At 37.1% G+C, this 21478-nt stretch overlaps 1 long non-coding RNA gene across 8 annotated transcripts in view; it reads right to left on the bottom strand.

Annotated features, from left to right (window-relative positions):
• Positions 1-16896: 16896 nt before the first annotated feature.
• LOC116810182 (uncharacterized) overlaps positions 16897-21478 on the bottom strand; it is a 302975-nt gene continuing 298393 nt past the window's right edge. For all 8 annotated transcript variants that reach the window (XR_009212510.1, XR_009212513.1, XR_009212508.1 and 5 more), the window contains one exon: positions 16897-17130. This is a non-coding gene — a long non-coding RNA (uncharacterized LOC116810182). The remainder of the gene's footprint in view (positions 17131-21478) is intronic.

Genomic DNA, 21478 nt, shown 5'->3' with positions numbered 1-21478 from the left:
CTATTTCATCACTCAATAAAATTTCCTGCCTTGCTCACTCTCAGAGTGCCCAGGTGCCTACTTCTTCCTGGTCATGAGACAAGAACCCAGACCTTGCTGAGCTAAGGAGCACGAAATCCTACATCAATATGACGACATCATTGCACTGATGTTAACAGGTAGTTATGAGTTTGTTTTTGTTAATTTTAAGTGAATTAGTAAATAAATTTTTAAAAACTCTCAGGTTTAACTTTTAATACAATAAATACGTATTGATATTATCTACATGAACAAAAGCCCTTTGGGGTCCTAAATAATGTATGAATTTTAAAAAGATACCAAGACCAAGAAGTTTGAGAATTGTTTTAGAGGCATTACAAAACTTAGGACATTTTTGTGAAATAAATACTGTTATTAATTTAGCAGATGCATTTTTACAGTTTTTATAGAATTCTTTAAATCTTCTCATACTCAAATCTGGATAAGAAAGGGAAAAAAACTTAAGCTTAAAACTAATCTTCAGTAATATCCTGGATGCTATTGTATTTTTCAACTTTTAATGTTTTTACTTGGCCATCATCAGAATAATTTGGGGCCCTGAGTCTATAGTGCAGTCATATTTTTTTTCCGATTTTATCCAATACCAACTGGATAAACGTTATATTCTTAAAATGGTGAATAAAAGACTAACAACGCATTTTGCTGACTTTCTCAAATGTTAAATATCAGGCATTTGTGAGAGGGCCCACTAAAAATGTGTGTGGTAGAGAAAGATCTGCCTGCAGGCGCCTGGGCACACAGTGACTCTGCACTTTCTGGTCCAGTTTCCTGTGGCTGCCTAGGGCAGTCCACATCCCCTGGGCATTCTCCCAAGGGTGGGGCAGCAGCCATCACAACCTAATACCACTTTCCTAAGTAGTTTGAAGGGGCAGCAGCAAAGCTCAGGCAAAATGAATTGAGCCTGACCGTCCTCAGATCATTATCCTGAAGATGTGGCCTGGCTCAGCTCCAGCGCAGACAATAGGAGGGCGTTCAGAAAGCTCATCTTCTCCTCCATATTTGGCAAATGTGTGTTCTCTCAGTTCACTAGGGAATATGCAGCGTCAAGCCACTGCCTTAGTGTTATCAGATGAGTCAATGAGATGGAAAAGAGGGATCCCGGACTGATTCCTCTCTCTCATCACTGTTTCTGAAGAGTCTTATTCTAACAAAATCAGTAAGACCAACTTTCCTTATGTCCCTATGGAACACTGCAGTTTACAAAATACACTCACTTTCATGATCCCTCAAGGACACTGTGAAGTAGACCAGGTAGGTGCTGTCATCCTTATTTTAAAGATCAGAAAACCGAGAATCCAAAGTGTCGAGCAATTGACTCGAGGTCACAGGGAGCATGACCCTCACCAGGCCTGGAGGCCAGCTTGTGTTTTCAGTCCCACATCAGGCCTCTGACTCTGCAGAGGGCACACACAGAATGCTTCCTCATTATACATGATTATTGTTTAACAGCAGGGATGTTTTTGCACAATGCTATTTTAAGGAAGGTAGAGACAAAAAGAAGAAAGTGGAGGTTGAAAGGAAGAGAAAACATATTAGGGGAAATGCTCATTTTGTAATAGAATTCATGAGAACATTGTCAACTCCCAGAGATTAAAAAAAAAAAAATACTGGATATGCACCAAAGTCATCATTGGAAATAGTATGAAAACACCTGTTGACACCAGTTTTCTTTATGAGTGGCAGTGGTCAAAATGGATCAGGGTGCTGCGGAGATCCCAAATTTGGGAGGAGGGTCCTTCAGCATTCATCAGAGTGCTCTCTGCAAGTCTGTGAACGTGCAGAGGCAGGAGCATGGGGTCCAGAGCTCCTGCTGAACCCAGAATGGCCTTTCAGTAGGATGTGCTAGAGTCTCTTTAGCCATTAATTACTTTTACAGCTGCTGCTCTAAAAACAGAAGGGATAAAAATTGCACTGTTTGTTCCATTGAAAGTGCAAAAAGGGATAGCCAAAAGAAATCCATGGACTCTGCCTTGCAAATGAATCAAATAAACTTTTCCTTTAATGTGTTTCTGCTTATCTGAAAATCATTTATAAGAGAGGAGTAACAAATAACAAAGTGGGAACATTTTTTAAAAACTTCAAAACCATGAATGAGGTTATAAGTAAAGTACTGATGGCCCAGTGAGTGTGAAGTTAATAAGCCTGTCACCCCTGCATGCTGTCTAGACATGGGTATCTGGGATATTCTTTTTACCCAGGCATGTGACCATGCTTCTGTCTTGGTGGAAGAGAGCTTATAACAGAAATTAAAATAACTTTATTAACAAAATTAAAATATATTCATCTTCACTTTATTTTGTGGGTTGAGATTTGTATTTGCTACATACATATGGACTTGCACGTCTACTCTGAACACCATTACAGCTCTGCACAGTGATCTTCGTTAGTTATTTCTACCTTAGTTCCCATTCTCTATCACTTAGTTTCTGTTTCTTCACTTACCAGCACTAATTTTTTATAGCTGCAGTTTCAAGGCAAATCTCTCATTCTTCCCTCTGAGGGGCATTTATTTGTATAACCATTGCAGCTTCCAATTACTCCACTGAGTAAGTGCCACTTAAGATTCTCATCAGCCTGTTGTTACCATTATTCCAATGCAGTAGCAACCATGAATGCCAGATTTGAAAAACATATTTGCAACTAGGAAAAACATAGTGGAAAAAATTAAATGTGATACCTACTCTTTGAGCAATTCCCTTGTGTGTGTTTTTCAAATGAAGAGTTGATTAATGATAATATGAAAAACACTCACCTGAAGCAAGCGTATCAATTACTGTCTTTAATTAATGAGCTCTAGGTACACTTCTTTCTGATTGACATAGGCCCTTTTTAAAAATTTCCCTCTCTTTAATTGAGCATAAAACTATAATTTTTTTTACAGTCTCTTTATGGGGTGTGCCATAATACACTAACATTCTGTACAGGAGTTTATACCTTGAAACAATTATATGTTTATATCCTGGATAAAAAATTAAGTTATTGAATAGGATTCAAGATTTTCTAAATGACACCAAATTCTCCTTCACAGGAAATATGTCATATCCATGTTTTAGTGTAGTGTGTGGTAACAGTCTTTGGATCACATGTCACATAAATAGTACCACAATAGCATTTGTATTTGACAAGTAAGTTATAGCTATAAATAAGCCATTATATGAAGGAGAATATCAAACTTTGCTTTACTTCTTTACCCAATTAGCAGATTTTAAGAAAGGAATTTAGAATTCATTATCATACCTTTATCAGTAGTGATGAAGGGTGTGGGCTCTGGAGGAGAGAATCAGGGGAGTAAATATTAGCCTTGTGACTGTTGGCTTGCAGAGAAGAAAAACTTTTCCCTCTTCTCTTCTGTAGTTGGGGCCTGTGAATTAAACTAATCGAAGACAGATTAACAGAAGAAAAGCACACAAAATTTACTGGATGTTAATCTTTGTACATGTACATGGGCTTTAAAGAAACAGAAGGAAACAGCCCAAAGAAGTGACTAGACTTGGCCTTATATACCATTTTAACAAAGAGTGATAAATTATGGAGAAGTGACTACACAAAAGAAAGGGGTTTGGCTTTCTAGGAATGGCAAATTGTGGGAAGGTAAATACATGGGGGAAACTAACTGGTACATAAAGGTTATGTAGTAAGGTTTGTCTATACAAAGTTATTTAAGTGCTGTCTCCATTTCCAGTGGTACAGTTTGTTCTCCCTTTCCTGATATGGAAGGTTGGGAAATACTTTCACAAGAAAGCTTTATGCCCTATGTTTAGACAGATAGTGGAAGGGAAAAGAGCTCTTCTTGTTTCTGCTTTTTCTCAATTGCCTTCAACTTAAAATAATTATTATGCCAAAGTGGCATATTTTGGTGTGACATATTCTAATCCCCTTCAGATGTTATGACTGTCAGCAAGTTCTTATACTCCTCCAAGCCTCAGCCTCCTCCTGGGCAAATGAAGACAATAATGGTACCTATTTCTTAGGGTTGTTATGGGCATTCAATAGATAATACATATGAGCAGCTCAGCACAGAAGTAGGTACATAATAAATGTTCAATAAAGGAGAGCTATCATTCTTATTTTTATCTCCAGAATCCCTTTTTTGCTTTCACCTATAGAGATATAGTAGAGAGTACATGCATACCAACTCTGCCCATTAATTAGCATATATATATATAAATATGTATTTAAGAAATGGAGGAACGAGAAAAAACAATGTCAGGATCATTTAGTCTTAAGTGTCAAGTGTTAAGGAGGATTTAAACAGCAATGTTTAAGCTGAAAATAAAGAGAGGAGGTTTAAATTAAGGAATAAAAATTTAGGTTCAGATTAAATAATTTATCAAATACAACTCCTTAGTTATGGGTGTGTGTATGTAATTAGATCTCCTCATCATCTACTCTTAAAACCAGACTTATTGCTTTTACTCTCCAATCCAATCAGCCACCAGGTCATGCTGATGTTAATTGGCTCATGCCCATCACTTCTTTTTAGTTCCCAATGTTACCTCCTAGGCTGAGTTTTCATCTTGTTAAACCTAGATTAATGTAATACCTTCTAAACAGTCTCTTAATCTTTTAATATCTTCCTTATTCTATTCAATCCTGTGTTCTGCCAACCAATTACTGTTCCTCAAAAACCACTTTGTTTAATCTCTCTGAATTCCGACTGCCTACATAGTAAGATTCTAATTCTTTGGTTTAGCTTTCAAGATTCTATTCAATCCAAATTTAACCTACCTTTTTTGTTCCATTCCTCTCCCCTCCCCATCCACTCTAGTTAGAGGGAAGTGGACTAGAATGGGAATAAGGACGCAGACTCCAGAGCAGGCTGCCTGCATGGTCCCCACCAGCCAGTTCTAAACTAAAAGTTCAGATATTCTGAACCGTGGAACAATAGCTTTCAAGATTCTATTCGATCCAACTTTAACCTACCTTTTTTGTTCCATTCCTCTCCCCTCCCCATCCACTCTAGTTAGAGGGAAGTGGACTAGAATGGGAATAAGGATGCAGACTCCAGAGCAGGCTGCCTCCAGGTCCCCACCAGCCAGTTCTAAACTAAAAGTTCAGATATTCTGAACCGTGGAACAAACATGATATGAGTCTGCTGAGGTGGAAATGTGGACTTTTGGGATGTGAGACCAAAATCACTCATAGATAAGGGTCCTTCCTAAATCTACAGAGTGGGCAACAAACTTAATTCACTTGTTAAAATAATCATTGAGAAGGAAATTGCAAATGTTCTGACTCTGGAGAGACAGAGGATGACTGGCAGGCAAGGGAGAAATCTCAGGCTTCAGTAATGAGAATTTTTCATGAGTCGCCTAGTCAAGCTCATGAGACCTGGAGAGTCTATGGGGAAAGGGTTCAGTGACAGAGAAAGCCGGAGATGATGAGGCTGGGAGAGTATGCTTCTCTTACCATTGTTCTCTATTCTCCCTACTCCCATATTCTTCCAGTGGGACAAAGTGCCCCAAAGTGTAAGTCAGTGTGTCCCAAAGGGTCTGGAGTTTAGGTGCCTGAATATGGCAGAGGGCCTTGCTAAACTGGTGAGCATCAGAGTTGGGTGGGTGCTAGTGTCACAGGTGTGACAAGTCATCCAAGTTGGATTTGGGCATCAGCCAGAGGACACGGAGGAAAACAGAGAGTTTGGATAGGTTCCCACACCTGTGGGAGATCAGCTCCCCACTATTTCCTTGAAGCCTAAGAGTCATTAATTCCTAGCTTTTCGTGGCTCCAAAACAATTTGCTCATGCATTGGCTTTCTGAATGGTGTTTGGACTGACTATCACCTACCCAGAATCTTCCATATTTCCTGGATGATATCTATCCTCATGTTTTTATGTCACCAAATGTTCTTTGGAATAATAATTGTAACATTTTTTGAGTCCCTGCTATATTCTAGAGCCTTTAAAATCTTTATATTCACCATCAGCCCTGCTTTATTAATATAGAAACTAAGCCTATGTAGGTTAAGTGGTACAGCCAGGACCCTAACCCAAGTCTGTCTGTGTCCAGAGCACAATTATTGTAGCTTTCTTCATAAAAATCTGTAAATTTCTTATCTCTCTCTCTTTCTCTTTTAACCCACAGGTTCGACCTTTCTCTCATCCCCAGCAAAGTTCTGAATGCGGGTTTTGACTCTGAGCTGAAGGCATACATCATGAAGTTTCCTGCTGCCCTTTCACTACACAGTTGGACTTGGAGGCAAACTTGGAGATAAAAATATAGTTCCCATGCTATCCCTTATAAAGATTTAAGAGAAAGTATAGAAAGAAAGGCAAAGCTAATTACTCAATATGCATCTGTTAGTTTTAATGCAATAAAAGAAAGAGTCAGTCCCATAATATAGCAAAGGTTACATTTAGAAGTTAAATGCAAGCTATTAGAAAGCACCTCATAAGAAATTAATGCTGTACTATTAGGGCCTTTAAACCAAGCAGTCAATGCATCAACAAATCTTTATAGGGAAACTATTATGTGGCAGACAAGGTTAGGTGGCTGCAATATGTCTGCCTTGGTTGATGAGTTTCATCTTTCCTATTGAGCGACCTATAAACATGGCAGCATTCCTATGTCCAGGTTACCTATTATAAAATCTTAAATGAATTATGTTAAAAATCATGCTAGCAGTACCGATGAATTTTTTAGAGACAATCCTTTATTGGATTCATTTCTTTTTTTCTAACTATTTTGTCTGGAAAGATGGGATTTTTTAAATGTATAATGACATTTTGGCTAATAATTATAGGTTAGAACTTCATTCTTTCCTTCAAGAACTGTTATTTGAGTGCTGGATAAAATGGCTTTTCTACAGATCTCATTCCTTCGGATCTACCTAACTAAAGCTCTGTTTAAAAAACAAACAAAAAATCACATGCTAGCGCTGTTACAGAAGTTTTATCAGACTGGCAGTCCAGAGGTTAAAATTCCTTGTAACGGGTATCAGTTTGAAAAGATTCTTGACTGGGTGTAGTGACTTATCGCTGTAATTCCAGTGCTTTGGAAGGCCAAGGCAGGAGGCTCGCTTGAGGCCAGGAGTTTAAGACCAGCCTGGGCAACATAAGCAGACCCTGTATTTGCAAAAATAATAATAATAATAATAATTAACTAGGAGTGCTAATGTGCACCTGTAATCCTAGCTACTTGGGAGACTGAGGCAGGAAGATTGCTTGAGCCCAGGAGTTTGAGGCTGCAGTGAGCTGTGATTGCACCACTACACTGCAGCCTAGGTGACAGAGTGAGACCCTGTCTCTAATACATAAATAAATAAATACAAAGATTCTTAATACCCTTTACCTTTTTTATTAGGACATATTTTATTAGGAAATTTATTAGGAAATATTTCATTAGTGAAGGAAAGTCTCACTTTTTAAACTTGACTTTGACCAACACTCTGTTCTCATGACTTATGTCCCTTTAATACCTAAATCATTTGCCTAGCTAATTGGGCCTGTGCCAGTGCATACTGTTAGATCCCATGGAATGCTGCCCTTACAGGTGTTCTATTTGTCAGGCAGGGCTTTCCTTGGCTTCCCTTTTATCATTTCTTCTTCCTCCTTCTTCAGGAGACTTATGACTCTACGTCATAAGCTCTCAGTTATAGAACAGAGCTATATATAAAATGTGTATATACACAAATGGGTAAGGAGTATACCTGCACTAAATAATTCCTTCTCTCTGAAACTCAATGACAACTGGCCTCTTGTTTGAAAAACATCAGGACTCTTGCACTAAAGACCAGGCAGCCATCCAGCTGTGCCGAGTTGCTATTTTTTGGTATCCATTCTAAGAAGTTATCATTTTCATGAGAATCAAAATGCACCACAGAAATTTTAACTTTGGAAAGCAACTCTTTGGAGTTCTAATTTCTCATAGGGCAATATTTTTCAGGCTTGTTGGGTTTCTGTGTTTGAACATCTGAGTTCTCACTTTTAGAGGCTTGTGCTTCCTCAGTACCCTATCCTATTACACCTATGCCAGGACTTGGTAGCTAAATTATAAGCTGAAATAATTATGTCGTTAATTCATGCTAAAACCTGTCTTACTCCATTTAGCAAGTTTTATTTTGATATATCCATACAATCACTTCAAATCGCTACTTCATTTTGGCAATGCTGAATTGTTTATACAATGCTACTGTTCATGTTCATCCTGCAGAGCAGCTAGTGAAGTATGTCTATAACCATATGGCTTGTTTTTATCACGTCATTATACCTCATTTAATAACAGTTCCTAATATATTGGGTATTGCACAAAAGACACTCAATTTTTTTTTTGTAAGTAAGTACTGTTAACAAGGCAAGCTTCTGTCAGTAGGTTATGCTAATATTCAATTTGTATCATATTTAGATAACATCTTGAACGTGTAATTATTTCTATTTGACTCAATGGCCTAGCTTGCTGATGAGAACCCAAGCTTTGAGAATCAGAGATTGGTTCATTCTCATTAAGTAAAGCAATGCATTATTTATTTTAGAGTTAATCCAAACTGACATTTTTATGACTGCTATGGACAAAATGTTTGTATTTCCCCAAAATTCATATGTTGAAGCCCTAATCCCCTGTGTGGTTGTTTGGAGATGAGACCTCTAAGGAAGAAATTAAGGTTAAGTGAGGTCGTAATGGTGAGAGGCTCTCATCAAACAGGATTAGTGTCCTTATAAAAAGGGACATCAGAGACCACTTGTACTTGCACATTCTCCATGTCCAGCCCCCAAACCAACCCCGTTCACAACTTGATCTTGGACTTCCAGCCTCTGAAAGTCCAGGAAAGACAAGTGAGCATTTATAGACAAGAAGCAAGGTGGGGGCAGTGGATGGAAAATTACTAAGAGGAAACATGAGGAGTAAGAAGGGATTCTGGTTAAATCAGCTTAACAAGATTCTTGCTGAAGTCAGGCCAGAGTAATCAGATATCACCTGGGAGGTGGTGGGAGCTAAGGAGTTTGGTCAAATATTGACAATGATCAGATATGGAGGGTGAGAGATTCTGGTTAAACAAATTTGACAGAATTTTTGCTAAAATTGGGCAATGCAAAAGGAGACATGGAAACCCACAGTTCAGGGCCTCGTTGGATTGTCTCTCACAGGGTTGCAAAAATAATCCTCTATGTTTTCTTCAAGAAGTTTTAGAATTTTATCTTTTACATTTAGGACTATGATCTTTCTTGAATTAATTTTTATGAATGGTGCAGAGTTTGAGGCGCAACTTTTTTCTTATAAGTAGTCATTTTTTACAGAACCTTTTGTCAAAAAGACTTTTCTTCCCCCATTAACTTATGTTGATGACTCATTTAAAAAATGATCAAGTGACTGGGTAAATATGGTTCGGTTTCTGGACTCACTATTTGCTTTTGTTAAACTATTAATCTATCTTTACATCATATCATGCCATCTTGATTATAATAAGTTTTGAAATCAAGTGATATAAGTACTACAAAGTATTTTTCTATTTCAGGATAATTTTGGCTATTCTGAGTAGTTGGTCTTTTCTTTTCTTTCTCTTTTTGAGACAGAGTCTCACTCTGTTACCCAGGCTGGAGCGCAGTGGCACGATCTTGGCTCGCTGCAACCTCCGCCTCCAAGGTTCAAGTGATTCTCTTGCCTCAGCCTCCCGAGTAGCTGGGATTACAGGCACGTGCTACCACACCCAGCTAATTTATTTTGGATTTTTAGTAGAGTTGGGGTTTTGCCATGTTGGCCAGGCTAGTCTTGAACTCCTGACCTCAGGTGATCCACCTGCCTCAGCCTCCCAAAGTGCTGGAAATACTGGCATGAGCCACTGTGCCCAGCCTTGGTCTTTTCATATATATGTTAGAATCATCTTGTCAATTTCTACCAAAATAAAAAAACACCTAAGATTTTGTTTGGGAATGCTTTGACTCTACAGATCAATTTAGAAAAAAAAATGCATCTTAAAAATATTGGGTCTTCAAATCCATGAAAATGGTATATATTTCTATTTATTTAAATATTCTTTAATTTCTTCCAGCAATGTTTTTTATTCTCAGCATACAGATCTTAGACATATTTTATTTAAGTTTTCCAAGTATTTTGTGTCCATTGGTACTATTTTAAATTGTATTGGATTTTTTATGTAGTTTTCCCATTCTTTGCTAGTGTATAGAAATACAATAATTATTTTAATCTTAACCTATATCTGTGGCATTGTTAAAATCATGTATGAGCTCTAGTAGTATATTTTTTAGATATTTATAGTTTTTACCATACACAACCATGTTATATTTGAATAAAGACAGTATACTTTTTTCTTTCCAACATTTATGCTTTTAATTTATTTTATTTCCTGGTTTTATAGCACTGATTAAAACACAAAAAAGATATTTTTGCCTGTTGTAATCCTTGGGTAAAGTTTTATCTGGAGGAAGAGAATGGTCAGATATCCACTAGTTTAAATGGTGTGGCTAAGAGTTTGGCTGAATGATTCTCAATTAAAAGGAACATGACTGGTTACTTGGTGATAATGAGGTCTGGAAAGATGTATGCGAATCTTGGCATAGATCACATTGGGCATAGATCATGAAGATATTTGTGTCCCATATCAAGGCTCACCAAAGAGCCACTTCAGATGAATAAGTGGGCACAGTGGTCCATTCTAGGGACATAAATGAACTTGTTTCTGCAGCTACATCTATCTTTGTCTGATTGGCTCATAAACAAAGTGGTCATGGGCACCAGGGAAGGAAGCTATGCATGGGCTAAGCAATGTTCACTTCCACTCATCAAGGCTGATCTGACAACTGCCACTGCTGAGTGCCCAACCTGCTGCCTGAGATGGATACTGAGCCCCCAGGAGGATCAGCTTGTGACTTGGTAGCAAGTAAGTTAATTATTTCTAACATAAAAGAGGGAATGCTTCGTTCTCATTGCAATAGAAACTCATTCTAGATATACATTTGCCTTTTCTGCCTACAATGCTTCTGCCAAAATCACCCTCTGTGGATTTACAAAATGCCCTATTCACCAACATGGTATTCCACACAGCATTGTTTCTAACCAAGAAACTCATTCTACAGCTAACAAAATGCAGCAATGGCCCTGTGAACATGGACTTCACTTGTATTATTATGTTCTCCATCACTCTGAAGCAGCTGGCCTGATAGAATGGCCTTTTGAAGACTAAATTATGGTGCCAGATGCATGGCAACACTTTGTAGGGCTTGAGTAATGTCATCCAAAATAGAGCATATGCTCTGAATCTGTGTCCAATTTGTGGTGTTTTTCTCTCATTACACAGATCTGGGAATCAAGAAGTGGAAATGAAAGTGAATGGCTTATCTCCTTGCTTACCCCTAATCCATCACTAACAAAATTATTGCTTCTCATCTATGCAACCTTGGCTTATCTTATCTAGAGGTCTTAGTTCTCAAGAGAGGAATGCTTCCACCAGGGGACATAGCACTGGATCTATTACATGAAAATTTGACGCCGTCATCTGACCACTTAGGGATTCTCATGGTGGTAAATCAATGGGCAGAGAAGGGGGGATGGTGGTTATACTGACTGCAATGACTGATTTTGACCATCAAGAGGAAATTAAGTTTTGACTGCACTATTGTGGTATGGAGGAATGTGTTTGCAATTCACAAAATATCTTGGGACACATCTTAATACTTCCATGCTCTGTGATAAGAGTCAAAGAAAAACTACAGCAAAACTGCAAATGGCTGGGCCATTAGCAGTTTATCTCACTTCAGGGATGAAGGTTTGTTTTACCCCATTAGGTAAAGAATTATGACCAGGCAAAGTGCTTACTGAAGACAAAGGGAATAGGAGTGGGTAGCAGAAGACTGAAGTAACAAATATTAACTGAAATCATTTCACCAGCTGCAGAAATGAACACCATAATATTTGAGAATTTCTTTCTTATTTTTATATGAAGATATTTATACATTTTTTTCTCCATCCAACTATCTTTTCCCTCTCTCCATCTCCCTGACATACAACATAGGAAGTATTAACAGTAACTGAGCTTATATTTCAGTATTTAAGTTATAGTATATCTTAGGGGGAGTGTGATTCAATTAGAAGAAAAATAAACATTAACCAAAATTGAATAAAGGGATTTTGTATCATCTTTTCAGAGAGTTTTAGCATGTTTTTAGTTATATATCAGTATTTTAGTATATATCAGTATTGTGCTATGCAAAAAGATAATTTTACTATTGTCTTCATTTAGAAGTTAAGTATTGTTGAAAGGTGTATATGGGAGTGCCAAGTTGTAAGGGGGTGGACTGTGGCAACTGTTCAGTTTAGCTAAACTGGAATGTTTCTCAGGAATCCTTTCACTGTATCATTCTAGTTTATGATGGGTCACAACAGAAACTTGTGTGAGATTGGGAAGGTAGAAGTGAAGTAACACCTGGTCTTTAACACTGCGGAGGTTGGCATGGAGCCAGGTACTGTTGCACCTCATGCATACTGTTACTGATCTACTGGTTTACCTCCCTGGTAATGGGGAGCAAAACCTGGGCTTACAGTTTTTCTTACCAGAAATACTTTGTTAGATCTTTGAATCCCAGGCCAAGTCATATATAGCTTCACAGGGAAGAGTGCCAGCTTTGTTTTCAGTTCACTTACATTATCAAGATTGGAGGGAGTGGGACAAACACATGTTCCTATTTGTTCTTGTGGGTTCTAGTTTTTGCCTTATAGATTTCATTTTTCCCCCACAAGTTCCCTCAGGGTTCACTCTTGGATCCCCTTTAATTAATGTCTATATTTCCTTGCTGACTTCAAGCCTAATGTTAGCACAGAGTTGATAGCCTTGTATAGACCACTGAAAAAGCTTCTACAATTGCCTAAGGTCTAATCCTCAAAATAAATCCCTGACTGTACATCACTTATAGTCGTTCCACTTACCTGATGGAACCCTAATTAATAGGGTTAATATTAATATGGTCTTCTTTGTGTTATTCCTGCTTAGGCATTGTTTAACTTCTTAAATCTGCTTGGAATTCTACCATAAGTTACTGAGAATCCATTACTATTTTTCAGCTATTTTTTTCTTTCGGTGCTTCAGTTTGGGTAATTTCCAAATTGCTCTATTTTCAAGTTTACTGATAGTTTTTTCTGCAGTATTTAATCTGCTGATAAGCTTATTTGGTGAATTTTAAATTTTTGGCTATCTCTAGTATTTCTTATTGTAATTTGTTTTCCACTTGAGATTTTCTATTTTTCATTCTTTGTCTTCTCTCTTTAAATTCCTGAATATTTTTATAGTAGTTATTTTAAAGACAAGTCTATTAATTTCATTATCTGTGTCATTTCTGGGTCTGTTCTTATTGAGTGACTATTATTCCGGCAATGGATCATGTTTTCCTGCTTCTTTGCATGACTAGTCATTTTTTAAAATTATACATTGAACATTATGGATACTTCATTGTTGACTGGATTTTTATCATCTTCCTTAATAAGAGTGTTAAGTTTTTTTCCCATAGGCAGTTAATTTACCTGTAGATGAGCTCGATACTTTCAAGTCTTGTTGTTAAGGTAGGTCAAGAATAACCTTTCTTGTAGGACTAGATTAGCCCTACTTCTAAGGTATGGCCTGTGTGGAGTTTCTACTTGTCTTAGTCCATTTGTATTGTCATAAAGGAATACTAGGGACTAGGTAATTTGTAAAGAAAAAAGGTTTATTTGGATCATAATTCAGCTGACTGGAAGATTTAGTATCTGATGAAAGTCTCAGGCTGCTTCCATTAATGGCAGAAGGTGAAGGGGAGCTGGCATGAGCAGAGATCACATGGTAAGAGAGGAAGCAAGAGAGGGAGAGACAGAGAGACAGGAGGGAGGTGCCAGGCTCTTTTTAATAAGTAGCTCTCACGGGAACTAATAGAATGAGAACTCACTCACCTTGCCCCCAGGGAAGGCATTAATCTATTTAGTGGAGATCAGCCCCCATGACCCAAACACTTCCCATTAGGCCCCACCTCCAACATTGAGGATCAAATTTTAACATGAGGTTTGGAGGGGACAAAGCTCCAAACTATAGCAATATTGTACCCACAGTGTTTAGTAAGGTGCTTTCACTTTGGCAAGTCAGAATGCAAATATCTCCACACTCTGTCTAGCTCTGAGAGCTACAGAGTTCTTCTGTGTTTGTTCTCTTCCTGATAGTTATACTTTGTCCTGCCTCAGAGAGTTTCAATCCGAATATAAACAGCTTGCTATTCAAAGACTCAAGGGGACCTCTGTGCAGATTTTTGGAACTCCTCCTCTGCTCAGCTCACTTCCCTCTTGATCCTGCCATACATATTCCAGTCACCTCGCTGGCCCTGAATTCTAATCTCTGTCTCCTCTGTTCTGGGGCACGGCTGTGTTGGTTTGGGCACCATCTTTGAACCACAGCCTAGGAAGTGACAACAGGCAGAACGTTGGTACAATTACAGGACTTATCTCATGTTTTTGCCCTTCTTTCAGGGATCATAGTCACATGGTGCCTTTTGTTCAATGTCTAAAAGCAGTGATCTCACACATTTTGTCCACTTTTACAATTGCTTGTGACAGAGGCCTACTGTGATATGAGTTCCTTCCTCATGGCTGGAAGCAGAATTTATCTCTGTACTCTTATTTAACCCTGACAAACAAATCTACTTACATATATTATGTTTGTAGAGACTTAACATTAAGCCAAATGGAATAAACTTTACATCAAGCAAAATTACTTAACATTTTCTTCTCACTGCCCCCCTATTCCTCACCTTATACTGCTCAGGATTTGATAATTATCTTAAAAGCAAAATTATTTGAATGCTTAGACATTTGCATGTAAGTTTTTATTTTGTTCCTTTTGTTCAGGTCAGCGGTTGTCAAAATTTACTGGGCATAATCATTACTATACAAAACAATGATCCCCTACTTGATGGGCTATGTAAAGGTTATTCTAGGATAGTTTTGGCTGTACACTAATTCACCTAATGCCTTGAAATTCAATTTTAGCCTCAATGTAGGAAGGTGAATGTATTATATTTCTTTTGTGGATATTAGGGCTATTTTATTGCATTCTAATTTGTTTACCTGTTAAAACTTTCAAATGCAACTCAGTCTTGTAGAAAGGTGATTGGGTGACCTAGAAGGGGAAAAAAACTCACAAATAGAAAGCTAGAACTGAAATAGAGGCCTTAGAAAGGAAAATATAATCTAGGTCCTAATTTCTCCTCTAGTCTATATTGCAAAAAAGATAGGGGGTGTTAAGCAGTCTTCTACATATGCAGGAAAAAATGAATAATGTTTTATTTTGGACATGTCAATCTGGATATATTTGTATCCTTAATTTTCCTATTGCTGTTCCTCAATAAATTTTTTTTGACTATTTGAATCTCCAGGCAGCTTTTAATTTTAGACTTACAGAAAAAGTACAAATACAACACAAAGGATTCTCCTATACTTTCATTTAGATTCCCAAATTAATATTTTATCAGATTTTCTTTGTCTGTGTATGTGTGTGTGTATGTGTGTATGAGTGATTTTTCTAACTTGTTTGAGAATAAGTTGCCAACATAAAGAGCCTTTATCCCTAAATACTTGAGGGCCAATTTTTAAAAACAAGCACATCTTGGAGTCAACTTTGAAGTTTGGAGATTTTCGTATGTTGAAAAAGGATGATATTTTTATTTAGTTAAATGTAGCCACATGATAAATGCCAACTCTGGGCACAGTGATGCTTAAACAAGACAGAAGACTCAGAGCGATAAAGGCCACTCAACTTGTTTTCTGACTTCATGCTAGACAAGGCACTCCCGAAGTACCATATGCCTAATCTGATGCTGCAATTGTCTCATTGGACTCTTTTTTTCCCTGTGTCTGAATTCCAGTGTGTGTGAGATAGCACTGCATAGCATAGTGATTTAAAGTGTGGGCTTAGAAGTTAAAATGGCTTTGGGAACTTGGACAAATAATGTGACATCTCTGTGCCATCAGTTTTTTCATCTCTAAAATGGTGAGAAGAATAGTTCCTGCTTCGAAGGATTAAATGAGCTAGTCAATATAAATTACTTAGCTAGACAGGGCAAATACTCAGAAATATGAGCTATCACTGTTCTGGACATGAATACATGGGAGTCTGTATGTGTGCGACTCCAATCTTCTCTGGCTTTTGGCAGTGCCGTATCATCAGGAGATGTCCTTGCCTTTCAGCCGTATGTCAATGCCCATGTCTGGTGGTTTTGGGTCAATACCTAGATGCATTCTCCCAAAAATGCTCATTTGAAAATTTAACATCCGTTAGCAGAGAAGCACTGTATTTTAAAATGCTCTGTTTGGGTTACAGTAGAAGCATCTGATTGGAAATATGCCCAGTCCTCTGTCATAGGCCCATAATCAACAGCTGGCATTCTTGGCTAAATATTTGTGATGATGTTAATGTGAAGTCTTTTAGCGTTTAATAAACAAAAAGATATGAATAAATTTGACTTACAGAAGTGAATTTTTCTAAGTAATAAAAACAAGAATTTCAATATTATTTTCTGAAATACACACTAATCCTTGAGTTGACACATCATGCACTGAAGTTTATAGAGTATAGCTTTATTTCACTCTTCTCTGCTGGAAAGAACATTTGGATATGCTTATTGTTATGACTTAGGGAAAAATATTTGTCTTCGAATCGTGTAAGATTAGAATTTTTACATCAAGTGATTGTAATCTCAGCTAGTTTTATTTGCTTATTAGTTCTGAGAAAAAGGTAATTCTATTTTTAATGGGTTTAGAAGAATTATTTTTGTATACACAATCTTTTTTACTGTTTTTAAAATAATTTTATACTTTTTATAATTCCAGAAACTCGACTGCCATGAAACATTGGGCTCTAAAGGAGAAACAACAAAAGATACAAAGAGACCGTAGGGCATTTTCTCATTTATATTAATTTAAAGGGAAATTGTTCCATATGGTTCTGAAACATTAACAATGCAATTAAATCACCAGAAACAGGAAAAAAGTCTTTGTCTTGCTACCATACTCAATCAGGTTGAATAAAGAAATAGAAGGCAAATTTGCTAAAGCAAATTTCTCTTATCTTTGTGTTGGCAGAAGTCTGTAGTCCCCTTGCTCTGCATGTTCAGCAAATGTTAACAGCACCTGGGATAATTATAGAATTCACTATTTTTATTACATCCAAAACATGAGTTACATTAATGAGAATATTTGGTGGAGTTTTGTAGTCTGAATAATTATTCAACATAGTTCAAGTTATAAAGAATTTTTATTAATGAATAATTAAGCATTCGTTAGCAGGGTGATAGATGTTCTTCAAAATATGTTATTTTGAGAGAACAAATAAATAGGTTAAAACATGCTAACATTTTATTTTGCTTCTACTATAATTCAGGACAAGTAAGCATAGCAAACCAAAACCCAAATTTCTGGCTATAAATTTGATATTTAAAAATAAATTATCTGGCTCATGCTTGTAATCCCAGCACTTTGGGAGGTCAAGGTGGGCAGATCACGAGGTCAGGAGTTCGAGACCAGCCTGACCAGCATGGTGAAACCCCATCTTTACTAAAAATACAAAAAAATTAGCTGGGCGTTGTGGTGTGCACCTGTAATCCCAGCTACTCAGGAGGCTGAGGCAGGAGAATTGCTTGAACCGGAGGTGAAGGTTGCAGTGAGCTGAGATTGTGCCACTGCACTCCAGTCTGGGCGATAGAGCGAGACTCTGTCTCAAAAAAGAAAAAAATTACTGATTTCTAAATTTTGTTATTTTAATAAAATAACTCTCCTGAAAATACATATATATGTATGTGTTTTGAAAAAAAAATTACTGTAGGTGGGATTACATTCCAGTCTTATTGAATATAATTATTATATTCATCTCTTCTAGCCAGAAATAGAAACAAATGCATGATATATGACCTTGTGAGCCAGGCAAAATATTTAACATTGAGAGGTATGCAAACCATATACTTAATTGCTCTGTGATGACAGTACATTGTGGGGAAATTCCTGTTTGTAGGTAAAATAGATAATACTCCATGAATAGATAGGCTTCTGAGCATACAGACTTTCTCTACATTGACACACCTAATTAGTGTAGACCACTATTTCAACCTACAGAATTGGTTTGATAGTGTGAGTGGCCTCTGCATTTTACTACATTCAAAAAGGGTGTGGCCAAAAACCTGAGCTTTTTATATCTTTAATTACAGTTAAAACAGGTCAACTTTTTACACATGTGATGACAAAGAGAAAACAAACTAAAATAACTGGGATATAATTTATCTACTTAATTTTAGAAATAAAGGGGCTTATAAAATACATTTGTTAGTTGGGACTCTTTTTCCCCAGGAAATTGTATGAAGAACATATATTGCAGTACCTAGCATTTGGTTGGCATTTTACATTTTTCAGACTTTAAAATGTACAACTACATTTAATTTTTATGACAACTTTTGGAGGGAATGAGGACATATATTGTTAGCCAGGTTTTATAGATGAGTAAACTGAGGCATCAAGAGGTTAAGCATCTTGCTCTTGATAACTCTGAGATGCGTAGAGCAAGGGCCGGAACTGGGTGTTCTGGCTTCTGGTCCAGGGCTCTTTCTCCTATTAACTATGTTTCCAATACGTTAGACATAGGCAAAGGCTGCCACACTTTGTGCATATAAAAATAATAAGTCCATCCTAATTTAATATTATATCTTTTCAATGTCAATCAAGTGTAAGTTTGTGGGAGAAAGGAAAAAGCACATGCATAGGTGGAATTTTTTTTCCTGCTGGATTTAGGGTTCTGGTTTGGCCATTAGTGTTTTGCCATCAGTAATGTTACTTAAATTGTATATATTCAATAAAAAGGAACAAAAGGATGTTTGCTTCTATATAAATTGATGAAATTATTATTTTAAAAACAAAACAAGGAGTATTTATTATGTATCTTCCAGTTTGTTACATTTTGATATTAAAGACATATTCCAACTATTCTATCATAAAATGTTTTTTTAAACTTCCTTGAAAATTGCCTTCCTGGTTAATTTTTCAGCAACTCCTCGAAATCAGAACCAAGCCACGTGATCAAAAACTAAAAACTAAAAAAATACATAATCCATATTGTTCACTCCATTTGTTTCCAGCTGGTTTTTCAGCTTCCAAAATTCATAATTACATTTAAAAGTAAACAATTTCCTAACACCGAAGAAACATAAAAGACATAATCTAATGAAACAGTACAAACAGAAAAACTGATGACATAAAAACATTTTGGTCAATGGAGGCATCTCTAGAATAAAAATGTTACTTTCCAGGTGACCATCTAAAGAGATATATTAACTGGAACATTTAAATCTCCTATCATAAATTATTAAAAGCAACTGCATTTTGCCTAAAGTTACACCTTAGAGAATAGTCTCTGACAAAAACATCCTTCTTACTTTATTTTTTTTAATTTTTATTCTTTTATTATTATTATTATTATTATACTTTAAGTTTTAGGGTACATGTGCACAATGTGCAGGTTTGTTACATATGTATCCATGTGCCATGTTGGTGTGCTGCACCCATTAACTCGTCATTTAGCATTAGGTATATCTCCTAATGCTGTCCCTTCCCCCTCCCCCCACCCCACAACAGTCCCCAGAATGTGATGTTCCCCTTCCTGTGTCCATGTGTTCTCATTGTTCAATTGCACCTATGAGTGAGAACATGCGGTGTTTGGTTTTTGGTCCTTGCGATAGTTTACTGAGAATGATGGTTTCCAGTTTCATCCATGTCCCTACAAAGGACATGAACTCATCATTTTTTATGGCTGCATAGTATTCCATGGTGTATATGTGCCACATTTTCTTAATCCAGTCTATCATTGGTGGACATTTGGGTTGGTTCCAAGTCTTTGCTATTGTGAATAGGGCCGCAATAAACATACGTGTGCATGTGTCTTTATAGCAGCATGATTTATAGTCCTTTGGGTATATACCCAGTAATGGGATGGCGGGGTCAAATGGTATTTCTAGTTCTAAATCCCTGAGGAATCGCCACAATGACTTCTACAATGGTTGAACTAGTTTACAGTCCCACCAACAGTGTAAAAGTGTTCCTATTTCTCCACATCCTCTCCAGCACCTGTTGTTTCCTGACTTTTTAATAATGGCCATTCTAACTGGTGTGAGATGGTATCTCATTGTGGTTTTGATTTGCATTTCTCTGATGGCCAGTGATGATGAGCATTTTTGCATGTGTTTTTTGGCTGCATAAATGTCTTCTTTTGAGAAGTGTCTGTTCATGTCCTTCGCCCACTTTTTGATGGAGTTGTTTGTTTTTTTCTTATAAATTTGTTTGAGTTCATAGTAGATTCTGGATATTAGCCCTTTGTCAGATGAGTAGATTGCAAAAATTTTCTCCCATTCTGTAGGTTGCCTGTTCACTCTGATGGTAGTTTCTTTTGCTGTGCAGAAGCTCTTTAGTTTAATTAGATCCCATTGTCAGTTTTGGCTTTTGTTGCCGTTGCTTTTGGTGTTTTAGACATGAAGTCCTTGCCCATGCCTATGTCCTGAATGGTATTGCCTAGGTTTTCTTCTAGGGTTTTTATGGTTTTAGGTCTAACATGTAAGTCTTTAATCCATCTTGAATTAATTTTTGTACAAGGCGTAAGGAAGGGATCCAGTTTCAGCTTTCTACATATGGCTAGCCAGTTTTCCCAGCACCATTTATTAAATAGGGAATCCTTTTCCCATTGCTTGTTTTTGTCAGGTTTGTCAAAGATCAGATAGTTGTAGCTATGCGGCATTATTTCTGAGGGCTCTGTTCTGATCCATTGATCTATGTCTCTGTTGTGGTACAAGTACCATGCTGTTTTGGTTACTGTAGCCTTGTAGTATAGTTTGAAGTCAGGTAGCGTGATGCCTCCAGCTTTGTTCTTTTGGCTTAGGATTGACTTGGCGATGCAGGCTCTTTTTTGGTTCCATATGAACTTTAAAGTAGTTTTTTCCAATTCTGTGAAGAAAGTCATTGGTAGCTTGATGGGGATGGCATTGAATCTATAAATTACCTTGGGCAGTGTGGCCATTTTCACGATATTGATTCTTCCAACCCATGAGCATGGAATGTTCTTCCATTTGTTTGTATCCTCTTTTATTTCATTGAGCAGTGGTTTGTAGTTCTCCTTGAAGAGGTCCTTCACATCCCTTGTAAGTTGGATTCCTAGGTATTTTATTCTCTTTGAAGCAATTGTGAATGGGAGTTCACTCATGATTTGGCTCTCTGTCTGTGATTGGTGTACAAGAATGCTTGTGATTTTTGTACATTGATTTTGTATCCTGAGACTTTGCTGAAGTTGCTAATCAGCTTAAGGAGATTTTGGGCTGAGACAATGGGGTTTTCTAGATATACAATCATGTCATCTGCAAACAGGGACAATTTGACTTCCTCTTTTCCTAATTGAATACCCTTTATTTCCTTCTCCTGCCTGATTGCCCTGGCCAGAACTTCCAGCACT

The sequence above is a fragment of the Hylobates moloch genome, unplaced genomic scaffold (genome assembly GCF_009828535.3).
Source record: "Hylobates moloch isolate HMO894 unplaced genomic scaffold, HMol_V3 SCAFFOLD_2, whole genome shotgun sequence".
NCBI classification, from domain to species: domain Eukaryota; kingdom Metazoa; phylum Chordata; class Mammalia; order Primates; family Hylobatidae; genus Hylobates; species Hylobates moloch.
The sequence above is the reverse complement of the archived record's forward strand: the minus strand, read 5'-3'. Positions and strand labels throughout refer to the sequence as shown.